General features: G+C 40.4%; 2 protein-coding genes across 2 annotated transcripts in view; both read left to right on the top strand.

The window, feature by feature from the left end:
• LOC127420297 (zinc finger protein 208-like) overlaps positions 1–13228 on the top strand; it is a 264845-nt gene that overhangs the window by 19387 nt on the left and 232230 nt on the right. The gene's annotated exons all lie outside the window — the stretch shown is intronic.
• LOC127420295 (zinc finger protein 501-like) overlaps positions 1–13228 on the top strand; it is a 379903-nt gene that overhangs the window by 320698 nt on the left and 45977 nt on the right. The gene's annotated exons all lie outside the window — the stretch shown is intronic.

Here is a 13228-nt window from a genome sequence, read left to right as displayed (position 1 = left end):
ACTCAAAAGTTATCATTGATATCGAAAATTATTTTTTTCCGATAAATATCGATATTGTTTTATCGCCCAGCCCTAATGGTACATCATGGATGTCCACTCAGATTCATAGTTGCTTGTGTTCAATTTGTAACCCCTCCCTTCTAGATATGACCTGAACTAGCTTAGGATCGTCCCAGAGATCCCTAGCCAGTTTTCCAGTCTGTCTAGGAGAATGTTGTGGTTGATGATGTCAAAGGCAGCACTGAGATCCATTGATACCAGCACTTATATTTTGCCTGAACAAGTATTTAAGTGAATATCATTAAGTATCTTTAAGCGTGCCATCTCTGTGCTGTGATGTAGTCGGAAACCAGACTGGAAATTGTCAATATAGCCATTCCAGTTTAAGAATTTGTTCAAGTTGATTTAAAACAACCTTTTTAATGATTCTGCCTATGACAGGAAGATTTGAGATTAGTGTAGGAGTTATCCAAATTGCTCTTTTTTAGGAGGGGCTTAACAACTGCAGTTTAGGGACTTCTGAAAAGTGCCTAAAAGAAGTGATGCATTAACTATTTCTAAGAGATAATTTTCTAGACTGTTAAACACATTTGTGAAAAATTATGTGAGGAGTGTGTAAAAGCAGCAAGAACAAATTTTAAGATGCTGCACAGTTTCTTCCAGGGTTTTCCCATCAATTGCCTCAAAATCCGACATAGGGTGGGTTGCACTAATAAGGATTAAATTAAGCATAGTTTGAAGGTAATCAGGGTTTGTTGATCTAAGTTTTATTTTAATTTGAATTGTGTTGCACCACTTAATTTTATATACAGTTTCACAAATCGGAGATGAAACTTTTAACCTGTGATTAAAACATTCACCTGTGATTAATTTTGTCCACCATGATACAACCCCAATTCCGAAAAAGTTGGGACAGTATGAAAAATGCTAATAAAAATACAGAAAGGAGTGATTTGTAAATTATATTTACCCTTTGCTATATTGAAAGCACCACAACTACACATATGTTTTACCTTGTGAATTGTATTGTTTGTTTGAAAATGTACAATAATTTCAAATTAGATGATTGCAACATGCTCCAAAAAAGTTGAGACGGGGCAATTAAAGACTAATAACAATTTGACGAGTTGAAATAACAAGGCAATATGAAAAAGGAGATGTTAAACAGGTGAGGCTATAGTGTCATAGTACTATATACTGTATAAGGAGTCACCAAAAACAGCCTAGTTCTTCAAGAGCAAGGATCATTCAAGACTTGACAATTTGCCAACAGATGCTTCAGCAGATAATCCAGCACTTTGAGAACAATGTTCCCCAAGGACAAATTGGAAGGATTTTGGGCATTTCACCCTCTACAATGCATAATATAGTTAAAAGATTCAAGGAATCTGGTCAAATCTCCATGCGTAATGTTCAAGACGAAAACCACTTCTGAATGCGCGTGATCTCTGATCCATCAGAATGGATATCATGAACATGGGCTCGGGATAACTTTAGTAAACCTTTTTTATTTAACACCACTCGCTGCTGCATCCACAGATGCAAGTTAAGACTTTACTATGCAAAGGAGAAGCCCTATGTCAATACTGTCCAGAAGCGCTTCTGACTTCCCTGGGCTCGGTCTCATCATAGATGGAAAGTAGAACAGTGGAACAGTTTTTTTTGGTCCGAATGGTGCACATTTCAAAAAAGTTTTTGAAAAACAGAGCCGTCATGTTATCTGGGCCAAAGAGGAAAAGGACCATCCAAGCTGTTATTAGCATCAGGTCCAAAAGCCAGTGTCTGTATGGGCCAGGGGTGTGTCAGTGCCCATGTCATGAGTAACGCACACATCTGTGAGAACACCATTAATACTGACAGGTATGTACAAATTTTGGAGCAACATATACTGCCATCCAGCACCGTCTTTTCCAGGGATATCCCCACATTTTCCAGCAGGACAACTTCAGACCACATACTGCCTGGATTACAAGTGCATGGCTGTGTGAGCAGAGAGTGTGGGTGCTAGATTGGCCTGCCTGCAGTTCTGACCTGTCTCCAATTGAGAATGTGTGGCACGTTATAAAGTGCATTAGATGGCAACGAAGACCCCGTACAATTGTGTAGCTAAAGACCTACATAATGGATGAATGGGGGAAAATTCCACTTTATAAACTTAACAAACTTGTGTCTTCAGTGCCCAAATGCTTAATAAGTGATATTAGAAGAAATGGTGATGTTTCACAGTGGTAAACACTCGACTGTCCCAACTTTTTTGGAGCGTGTTGCAATCATCTGATTTGAAATTACTGTATATATATATATATATATATATATATATATATATATATATATATATATATATAAATGAAATTCACAGGGTAAAACATCATATAATGTGTAGTTGTAGTGCTTTCAATATAGCAAAGGGTGATTATAATTTACAAATCACAAATTTTTGTTTTTATTAGCATTTTTCATATTGTCCTAACTTTTTCAGAATTGGGGTTCTAGGTTCTGAATTTAGCTGTAGATTAGTACACAGGGCAAATCATTGAGGTTAAGAAAATGTCACAGCAGCGTGTACAATGTCACAAAAACATGGCATCATTACCACCCCTGGAGTTCGCGAGTCCGAATCCCAGGGCGTGCTGAGTGACTTAGGAACCAGGTCTCCTAAGCAACCAAAATTGGCCCAGTTGCTAGGGAGGGTAGAGGGTAGATAACCTCCTCATGGTCGCTATAATTTGGTTTGTTCTCGGTGGGGTGCGTGGTGAGTTGTGCATGGATGCCGTGGTGGATGGCATGAAGCCACAGTAACGCACTCAACAAGTCACGTGATAAGATGCGCGGGTTGACGGTCTGGGATTCGTCCTCCACCACATGGATTGAGGCGAGTCACTATGTCACCACGAGGACCTAGAGCACATTGGGAATTGGGGAGAGAAAAAATAAATAAAAAAAATTGGCATCATAATTTAAGAAAGAGGGACCACACGGGTCTCATATTGATCACCTCCTCTTGTCAGCACCACAAATTAACAGCCCAGACTACTGACCGAAACGAGTATAAGAGAGGAGTGGAGCAATAGCGATCTGTCGCTTGTAACCGCTCTTGTTAAATGCCGAAATTACACTCTCGCTTCTCAAGAGACCCGTCTCTGTCCCGTGTCCCCGCAAGTATAGGATGGGGAAGCGTGTAATCGCGCCACCACTAAGACGAGCCACGGTACACTGGATCTGAAAGCATGCAACGCACACAACGGCCCAACATTTCGGACCATAATAAACATAAATAATATAATAAACATCTCTCAAAGGGCTAATGGCACATCCACTGTTTGTTTACCTAGCTATTCATGTTTAATTGTAGGTCAGTTTTTTTATATAAACCACCTCAGCTGCTAGTTTAAAGTTAATCCCTAAATGAGATTTAAATAAGAGTTTAAAGTACTGGAGCAACAGGATTAATGATAATTCAGATTTACTGTGACATTTGCATCAGTGGTTAAAATGTAACCCTGATTATTTTTAAACAAGGTTTAAAGTTTGGTGCAACAGAATTATCAGATAAACCTTGATTTAATCTAAATTTAAGATTAATATTTGTTGAGTTACGTGATGCCATGCAAGGGTCGGACGTGTGAGCAGCGAGCTCTGTGCACTTAAACCGGTGAGATTCGATACACCCTGATTCTTAACTGTTTTATGAAGACAATATGTCAAAGAATTCAAAATCCTCGGGCTCTGGAGATATTGAAAGACACTTACGTGCTCAAGTTGGTACCCCAGACAGGGCCGCAGACCAGGAACAGAATTTGGATGGTGCGGTGGGAGAAATTCAATGTCAGCTGTCCCACATGTCTGTAATGCTGACAAAAGTCATCTCAGACTTGGAGGATTTGACTGTAATACGTTGATCGATCACTTCCATGGAGGCAAAATTCAAGATTGTTAGTTACAAGATTGTCAGACCTCGAGAAACGGATCGATTATCTGGAGTCATCGGAGAGGGAATTAGCTGCTAATCCGCTAGCGACCAAGACAGACTTGCAGTGCGTTTGGGAAAAACAGGATTTGGAGAATCGTAATTGACGAAACAACGTCCAAATTGTTGGAATTCCTGAGCATGAAGAAGGCAGTGATATGGTGAAATTCCTAGACGAGCTCTTCCTGAGTCTGCTCGAAATAACAGGCCATAATCAGCAATCGAGCGAGCTCACAGAGTCCCGGCTCGCAGATCCGCTGAGGGAGACAGGCCCCAATCAATTCTGGCCAAATTTCTGAGATCATCCAATAAAGATCTTGTGTTACGTGAGGCAAGGAGTAAAGGAAAGCTTTCTTGGAAGAACCACAGCATTTTCTTGTTCCCAGACTTTGCGAATTCGACAAGAGAGAAACGTGATCGATTCAAGGAATGCAAGAATCTCTTACATCAACGGAAGATAACGTTTGCTTTGAAGTTTCCAGCCAAACTGAGAATAGATGCTAAGGATGGCCATAGAGAATTTACCTGCCCACAGCAAGCTCTGTCTTTCATAAAACATTGGAGTGAGTAAGCCATTTGGTGATTTTCATGTTGTTGTTTAGTGGGCCTAACTCACTGAACATGCACTCGACTGCCAGAGGAAGCTGGGCACCTTCTTTGTTTCTTTTTGGGATGGTTCCACTTAGCGGCTGGAGGTTGTTTTGTGTAATATCATTTCTTAGGGATAGCTTATGGATAAATCTGCATGTTTTTGGTGCTTATACCTCCTGTGGCCTGGAGTTTGTTTTGTGGAACATCTCTTGCAGGACATTGGAGTGATTGGGTCTTTTGTTGCACTCATTTATCAGCCGAATGGGCCAGCTTACTGAACATTCGTTTGACTGTCCGAGGAAACTGAACCTTTTTTTGTTGTTGTTTTTTTTGTGCTGGTTCCACTAGCAGCTGGAGCGTGTTCTGTGGAGGAACAGTTATGTGGATGAATGTTCAAATTTTTTGTGTTTAATCCGCTTATTGGCTGGAGTTTGTATTATAGACAATTGTTTTGCTGTGTAATTCTATCTCACAAAATCTGTATAGAAACACGGACTTGGGCAATCCAACAGCAGAGTTGTCACGGGGACACTTGTAGGTGTACATGGACTGTTTGTGTTTAGAGGGATGGACGGCAGTTGGCACTGTCGTGCGCTGGGTTAATGCACACATTTTTCTTTTTTCTGTTTGTTTGGTTTGGAGGGAAATTTGAGGTTTGATTGTTACACTAATGTTGGAATGTGGTCTTTATAATATTGTTTTTGACACTCAAATACATTTTTTCTAATATGCCAAATGTTAATATGAGTCGATTATCTCTCTCCACGTGGAATGTGAATGGGTTGGGGCACCCCATAAAAAGAAGGAAAGTTATTTATTTTCTTAAACGTAAGAAATATGATATAGTGTTTCTTCAAAAAATGCATCTTTTCCCCGCAGGAAGCTGAAAAATTTGGGAATATATGGGGTGGACATGTTTTCTTTAGTGCTGGCTCAAGTAAGAGCAGGGGACTCATTACATTGATAAGTAAACATCTATGTCTCAAACAGATTAAAGATTAATTAGGAAGAGTCATTATTGTTTCAGCAGAAATTCAGGGGCAAAGGTTGATTCTGGCTAATATCTACGCACCTAACGCTGATGACCGGGGCTTTTTTATAGATCTTGAAGGGATGTTGCAAGCCGCTGGCACCCTTCATGATATAATATTGGGAGGGGACTTATGATGGACTCAGACCTTGATCATAGTGAAGCAAAAGTGTGTAAACCCCCTAGTGCAACATTGATGCTTCACAGAATGTGTAAAAATCTTGGCCTTACAGATTTTTGGACACTTTTGAACCCATCTGGTAGGGACTATAAATTATTTTAATCAGTCCGCAAGATATATTCTAGAATAGATTTTTTTTTATATCCAAGTCCCTCATTTCATCTGTTGTTGATTGCTCAATTGGAAACATTTTAGTCTCAGATCATGCCCTGGTAAGTTTTGAATGATCCTTGCTCTTGAAGAACATATGGAGAAAAAGAAATCATATAGTTGCCGCTTAATGTATCCCTTTTGCAAGATCCTGAAGAGCTGAAGCACTGAATGTCGTCTGATGGCCTCATTGAATTGACTCGATTGAAATACAGATATAATACTACTTTGTCACGGAAGGTAGAGTTTTGGCTATCTGACTTTGAGTCGGGGGACAAAGCAGGGAAGCTTTTGACTAGATACATAAAGCACAGAGAGTCTTTTTCTACCATTCCCTCAATGAAATCTGCTGGTGGGGAAATATTTACCTTGGCCATTGATATTAATAATGCTTTTAAATACTTTTATGTTGATCTTTATTGTTCCACATCTTCGTCTACTGATGAAGATATTAGAAAATTTGTGGAACCATTAGAACTCCCTAAACTGAAGAATGTGCAGATAAATTATCTTGATTCTGAGATAACTTTGGAAGAGCTTGGCGAGGTAATTAAGGCCTTGCCTGCAGGTAAGGCTCTGGGACCATATGGTTTTGCCACTGAATTTTTTTTTAGATCTTATGTTACAGAATTGGCTCCACTTTTGTTAGAAGTTTATACGGAATCATTAAAGAATGGAAAGCTTCCGTCAACCATGACACAAGCCTGGATCAGTGTGATCCTTAAAAAGGACAAAGATCCAAGCGAGTGTAAGAGTTACCGTCCAATTTCCCTGATCCAGCTAGACATAAAAATGTTGTCAAAAATTCTGGCTAACCGATTAAGTTATGACATCTCATATACATATAGATCAAGTGGGGTTTATTCGGGGCCACAGCTCTTCTGATAACATTAGGTGTTTCATCAGTATTATGTGGTCAGTGGCGAATGATCAGACTCCGGTTGCAGCCATCTCACTTGACACCAAAAAGACGTTTGATATGGTAGAATGGGATTATCTTTTTAAGATTTTGGAAATATACAGGTTTGGAAATACTTTTTTTGGGTGGATTAAGTTCCTTTATAGACACCCGGTAGTGGCGGTACAAACAAAATGATTAATTTCTGATTATTTTACTCTGGATAGTGGCACCCGGCAGGGTTGCCCTCTTTCCCTATTATTGTTCTGTCTTGCCGTGGAACCATTAGCAGCCGCGATAAGTAAGGAAGATGATTTTCCAGGGGTGGTGGTGGGAGGTATGGCACATAAGCTTTTGCTTTACACAGATGATATTTTATTATTCATCTCTGACCCCATTAGATCTATGCCTTGCCTTGATAGAATTATTAATTCCTTTTCTAAGTTCTCGGGATACAAAGTCAGTTGGTCTAAATCCAAAGCTTTGGTTCTGACAGCGTACTGCCCAGTAACGGCTTCCAGCCGGGTGCCTTCCAGTGGCCTAAACAGGGCATTAAGTATTTTTACATTTTATTCCCGACAAATTTGTCTGATTTAATTAAGAGTTCATTTTGACCCCTGAATGAAATGTTCTTCGAGCGATGGGCTTCATTACATTTATCTATGATTGGGAAGGTTAATGTTATTAAAGTGAATTGTATTCCAAAATTCAACTACCTGCTACAATCTCTCTCTGTAGATGTCCCCCCTCTCTTATTTCAAGCAATTTGATTGCATAGCAAAGTCCTTCATTTGGAATGGTAAGCATCCCAGATTACATTTCAATAAGTTACATAGGCCGATTGACAAAGTTGGGCTAGGCCTGCCTAAGATTTTGTTTTATTATTATGCATTCGGTCTCAGACATTTGGCCCATTGGTTACTTCCACCTGAAATAGCCCCTCCCTTGTTTTATATTAAACAGGAAATTCTTGCCCCTATTTTGCCACTGCAAATCCTTCTATTAAACCACGTTATCTCATATTTGCACTTGGTATGGACATTTATTTAAATGTTGCCTCAAGCATATGGCTGAACCCTAAATTATGTATTAATAAGTTCTCTTTCTGCTGGTCAGAGTGGATTGTGATGGGGGTTACTACACTCAGGGACCTTTATGAGAGTGGAGTGTTGAGATCCTTTGAAAATATGGTTCAACATTTTGGGACTCCCAGGTCTCAATTTTTTAGGTATTTACAACTGTGCCACCTGTTCTGTACTATTTTTGGGAGTAGCATACCTTAAAGCGGCAGATACTCTGGGAGTGGTGATTACTGCCTTTGAAAAAGGTCATGAGGCATCAGTTTATTACTCCATACTAATTCAGAGTCTGGGGGACGGAGCTTCAAATTCCATTAAGAGATTATGGGAGAAAGATTTAGACTTGGCAGTGGAGGAGGGAGTGCAGGCTAGGATTCTAAAAAACATCAAGTCTGCATCTAGAGATGCAAGGGTGCGCCTTATGCAATTTAAAATTTTACATCAATTCTATTGGACCCCCTCTAGATTGTATTGGTCAAAGACACACCCACCTGCTGGCAATACCAATCAGAAGATGGGGACACAACCCATGTTTTTAGGTGGTGTGTTAAGATCCAAGAATTTTGGTTGGGGGTTCAGAGTTTTATATGTGACGTTTTGGGCACTCAAATTTCATTTTGCCCCAGAATCTGTATTTTGGGTGATGGGGCGGTCATAAATTTGGGGGACAAACATATAAAAAATTGGATTTTGACTAGTATTATGATTGGCAGACAAATTATTTTAAGGGGTTGGAAGTTGGACCGTGCGCCATCATTTCCGGAGTGGTGTGCGGAGATGGGGAGGGTGGCAGCTTTCGAGGTGGTGGCAGGTAGAAGGCTGGGGTTTAGGGGTTGTTTGTCAGAAAGTGGGGTAGGTATTTGACAGTTTTGGGGGACTCTCGGGGAAGGGATGGGGAGAGAGAAGTCTAGTTTAATTATGTATGTTTATTATATATTTAAAAAAAACATTTGTGTGTATTATTTTATGTGACCACAAGGGCTTCGTTGGGGGTTAGGGTAGGGTTGGTGATTGGGGAGGGATATTAGTAGGGGTTAAATGTTGATTCGGTGTGTGTTGCATTTTTTTCTGTTGTGTTTTTTCTCTGAATCAATAAAAAAATTTTAATTACAAAAAAATAAAAATAAAATATGAATCTTTGTTGATGCAACCCACCCATAGTGACTAATTTGTTCAGTTGTTGTGGTGGGTGCTGCCTGACCTCAATGCAGCATGAGGACGAGCTGATCACCATTATAATATTGATCTTCTTCATGAAAAAAGATGCAAACTTGTATTTGCTGTCAGAGAGCATTTCACAAGGAACCTCTGTTGGGGGTTAGTTAGTCTCTCTACAGTAGCAAAAAGAGTGCGGTTGTTGTTTATGTTGCGGTTTATAATGTTTCAGAAGAAAGTCCATCTAGTTGTACCTAGTTCCAAATTATAGATAGTCTTTATAGATGTTAGTGTAGGGCTTTACTGGTTGTTTAGATCAGTGTTACTATCAGAAATAATTAATAATTATTTCTTTAGTTATTAATTAATATTTAAATAATAGAATCTAACTCATTACAACCTCATATGGGGCTCCAGTAAATGTAGTGCGCTATGTTCAGGAGCGGGTTTGGTTATTAGCAATAATCAATAATTATCAAAGATAATTATTAATTATTAAAATCTATAGAACATTGATGAGAATCAATGTTAGCTTTTTTTAATCCTTAACAATTATCACAAGATTATCAAAGATAATCACTAATTATTTACATCGATGAAACTTTGATTAAAATTAACACTAGCTTATTGATCCTTCAAATTCAACAATCATCAAAGATAATCAAAAATCAATAGAATATTAATGAGGATTAATATCGCCGGGGCACCACCCTGGAATCAGGGACTAATAACCAGATAGTATAACAGTCTCAATATTAGATTGTTCTCTTAGAAAAATCGACAACGATTTTCGAGTAAAACAATGAAGGCTTGAATCTGAGCACTGACATCCCATCAGCATTTGACACAGGTGTATGCAAAACAAACCAAAACACTTCTCTCTGAAATATAACAAAGTTTATTTATGCAGTAATATCAATTAATAATCAATACAATGCAGTCAATAAACTTCCGACTTACAACTACAAACTAAACAGTGACATGATTAGATATGGTAACGAAAATAATCCTATAACACATGAGGAAGGTGTGTGTGTGTAAGGAGGGACATGCACAAAATGGCGGACGTGATTCTCGTGGAGAGTACGTCACGCGAGATTTCCGGCCAGAGACTATGGCCGCGAATGTGGGCGGAGAGAAACCGGTTAATGGCGTCTGCCAGTTTACCGCGTGTATCCGCTTGTACGATAGCTTAGGGATAAAGCTGATCTTTATCACGAAGTTATCTACTAGCCAAAAATGTGTGCGAGAATGTTTGTGAGGGGTCGTGCGTGCATGCGGTTAGTACGAGAGAGAGAGAATTAAGTGACGGCCCCAAACCGGTTTTGCGATCGTGGGAGAGAAAGCAGCTGTTAGTTTATCACTCAGAGATGCGGTGGACGGTTTGTAAACCATCCCGCGGTCTTTGATTCTTTAATGGATAAACTCAGTGTGCCGGTCTCACCCACGATGGCGGAAATACACAACAGTCCAATGTGGTTGGACTACAACACAGCAGATCTCATTCGTGATACCAGTACATTACAGTAATACCTTGAGTATTATTATTAGCAGTGAGCGGACTCTGCGGTCCGTAAACTGTACAAGCAATAACCTTGATACACGAAGAATAACACACTATAATATTCTATCTCTGCCCAGACGTAAACCTCTTACTTGAATCGCATGAGGATGCAGCTAGAATTTGTGTTCATCCGTCCTTTAACTCCGACTCGTTTCCTCGAGGCTCGGATGATGAAGGGAGGACGTTTCCTCGCTCTGTCGGCGGGCGGTACGGCTGCTGATTCTTGGCGGGCTGGCGGAGAAATCAGCGACATCGACTTGAAGATGGAAGAGAAAACATTTCTCTTCACTTCTTCAGGCCAACGGATGAAGATGCAGATTGCTCGGCGGTCTCCTTCGGATCCGTTAGTGTTCGGTGGAACACAGAGTAATCTCAACTCGTCCAGCAAGATGGAGATTGTATGGCCACAGTTTCAAGTCAGACGTTACTTCCTTGTGCCACGAGGATACACCTGAGAGCAGCGATGAGCTGCGTCTACACACAGCGAGCAAAGTTGCCGGAAGCAAATCCAGAAGCATCTCGGAGATATTTCTACTCCTAATGACGTCATGGTTGAGGGCTGTTCTGTTGTGTGCTTCATCCAATAGGAGTTGAGAGTTTGATCCTTTAGTGAGCAAAGCTTCATGGGATTTGTAGTCTGTTTTGGACTCCCTTTGTTTGATTTTGGCGCGGTTTTTATCAGTAAGATTTATGACGGAGTGTGTGGTCAGACTTTTACAACTGTTAGGCCTGCCTTTGTCTTCTATCGGAATACATGAGGCCCAACATTAGAATGGACTTCAAGTTTTGTTTTCCACCACATACTTTCTGCTTTCCTGCATTTGCTTTTCATGCTTTGTACTGCTGTAGTGTTTCTCCAATGTGCTTTAAGCCTGCCAGTAATCTTCTTGACCTTTAAAAGGAGCATTGCCATCCACAGCATTTTTACCTTTTGAGTTAAAGTTATCAAGGAGAACATCAACACAGTTGTATATACTGCAGATATACTTGGTTTCATAGATATAATCTTCATAAATTGCACACTAGTATTCTCATTTATGTACCTCTTTTTGTCAAAGACAGATCTATCTTCAGTTGCAGGAGAAATCAATACATTAAAGAAAATACAGAATTGGTCAGTTAGTGCTGTGTCCTTAATAGCAGTGGATGAAATGTTTACAGTGCATCCGGAAAGTATTCACAGCGCTTCACTTTTTCCACATTTTGTTATTTTACAGCCTTATTCCAAAATGGATTAAATTCATTATTTTCCTCAAAATTCTACAAACAATACCCCATAATGACAATGTGAAAGAAGTTTGTTTGAAATCTTTGCAAATTAAAAAAATAAAATAAATAAATAAAATCGCACGTACATAAGTATTCACAGCCTTTGCCATGACACTCAAAATTGAGCTCAGGTGCATCCTGTTTCCACTGATCATCCTTGAGATGTTTCTACAACTTGATTGGAGTCCACCTGTGATAAATTCAGTTGATTAGGCATGATTTGGAAAGGCACACACCTGTCTATATTAGGTCCCACAGTTAACAGTGCATGTCAGAGCACAAACCAAGCCATGAAGTCCAAGGAATTGTCTGTAGACCTCCGAGACAGGATTGTATATAGGCACAGATCTGGGGAAGGGTACAGAAAAATTTCTGCAGCATTGAAGGTCCCAATGAGCACAGTGGCCTCCATCATCCATAAATGGAAGAAGTTTGGAACCACCAGGACTCTTCCTAGAGCTGGCCGCCCGGCCAGACTGAGCAATCGGGGGAGAAGGACCTTAGTCAGGGAGGTGACCAAGAACCCGGTGGTCACTCTGACAAAGCTCCAGCATTTCTCTGTGGAGAGAGGAGAACCTTCCTGAAGAACAACCATCTCTGCAGCACTCCACCAATCAGGCCTGTATGGTAGAGTGGCCAGACGGAAGCCACTCCTCTGTAAAAGGCACATGACAGCCTGCCTGGAGTTTGCCAAAAGGCACCTGAAGGACTCTCAGACCATGAGAAACAAAGATTGAACTCTTTGGCCTGAATGGCAAGCATCATGTCTGGAGGAAACTAGGCACTGCTCATCACCTGGCCAATACCATCCCTACAGTGAAGCATGGTGATGGCAGCATCATGCTCTGGGGATGTTTTTCAGTGGCAGGAACTGGGAAACTAGTCAGGATCGAGGGAAAGATGAATGCAGCAATGTACAGAGACATCCTTGATGAAAACCTGCTCCAGAGCACTCTGGACCTCAGACTGGGGTGAAGGTTCATCTTCCAACAGGACGACAACAACCCTAAGCACACAGCCAAGATAACAAAGGAGTGGCTACGGGACAACTCTTTGAATGTCCTTGAGTGGCCCAGCCAGAGCCCGATCTGAAAATGGCTGTGCACCGACGCTCCCCATCCAACCTGATGGAGCTTGAGAGGTCCTACAAAGAAGAATGGGAGAAACTGCCCAAAAATAGGTGTGCCAAGCTTGTAGCATCAAACTCAAAAAGACTTGAGGCTGTAATTGGTGCCAAAGGTGCTTCAACAAAGTATTGAGCAAAGGCTGTGAATACTTATGTACATGTGATTTTATTTATTTAATTTGCAAAGATTTCAAACAAACTTCTTTCACGTTGTCATT

Source organism: Myxocyprinus asiaticus, chromosome 29 (assembly GCF_019703515.2).
Source record: "Myxocyprinus asiaticus isolate MX2 ecotype Aquarium Trade chromosome 29, UBuf_Myxa_2, whole genome shotgun sequence".
Taxonomy (NCBI): domain Eukaryota; kingdom Metazoa; phylum Chordata; class Actinopteri; order Cypriniformes; family Catostomidae; genus Myxocyprinus; species Myxocyprinus asiaticus.
Note: the sequence above shows the minus strand (reverse complement) of the source record. Positions and strands in the feature narration are given on the sequence as shown.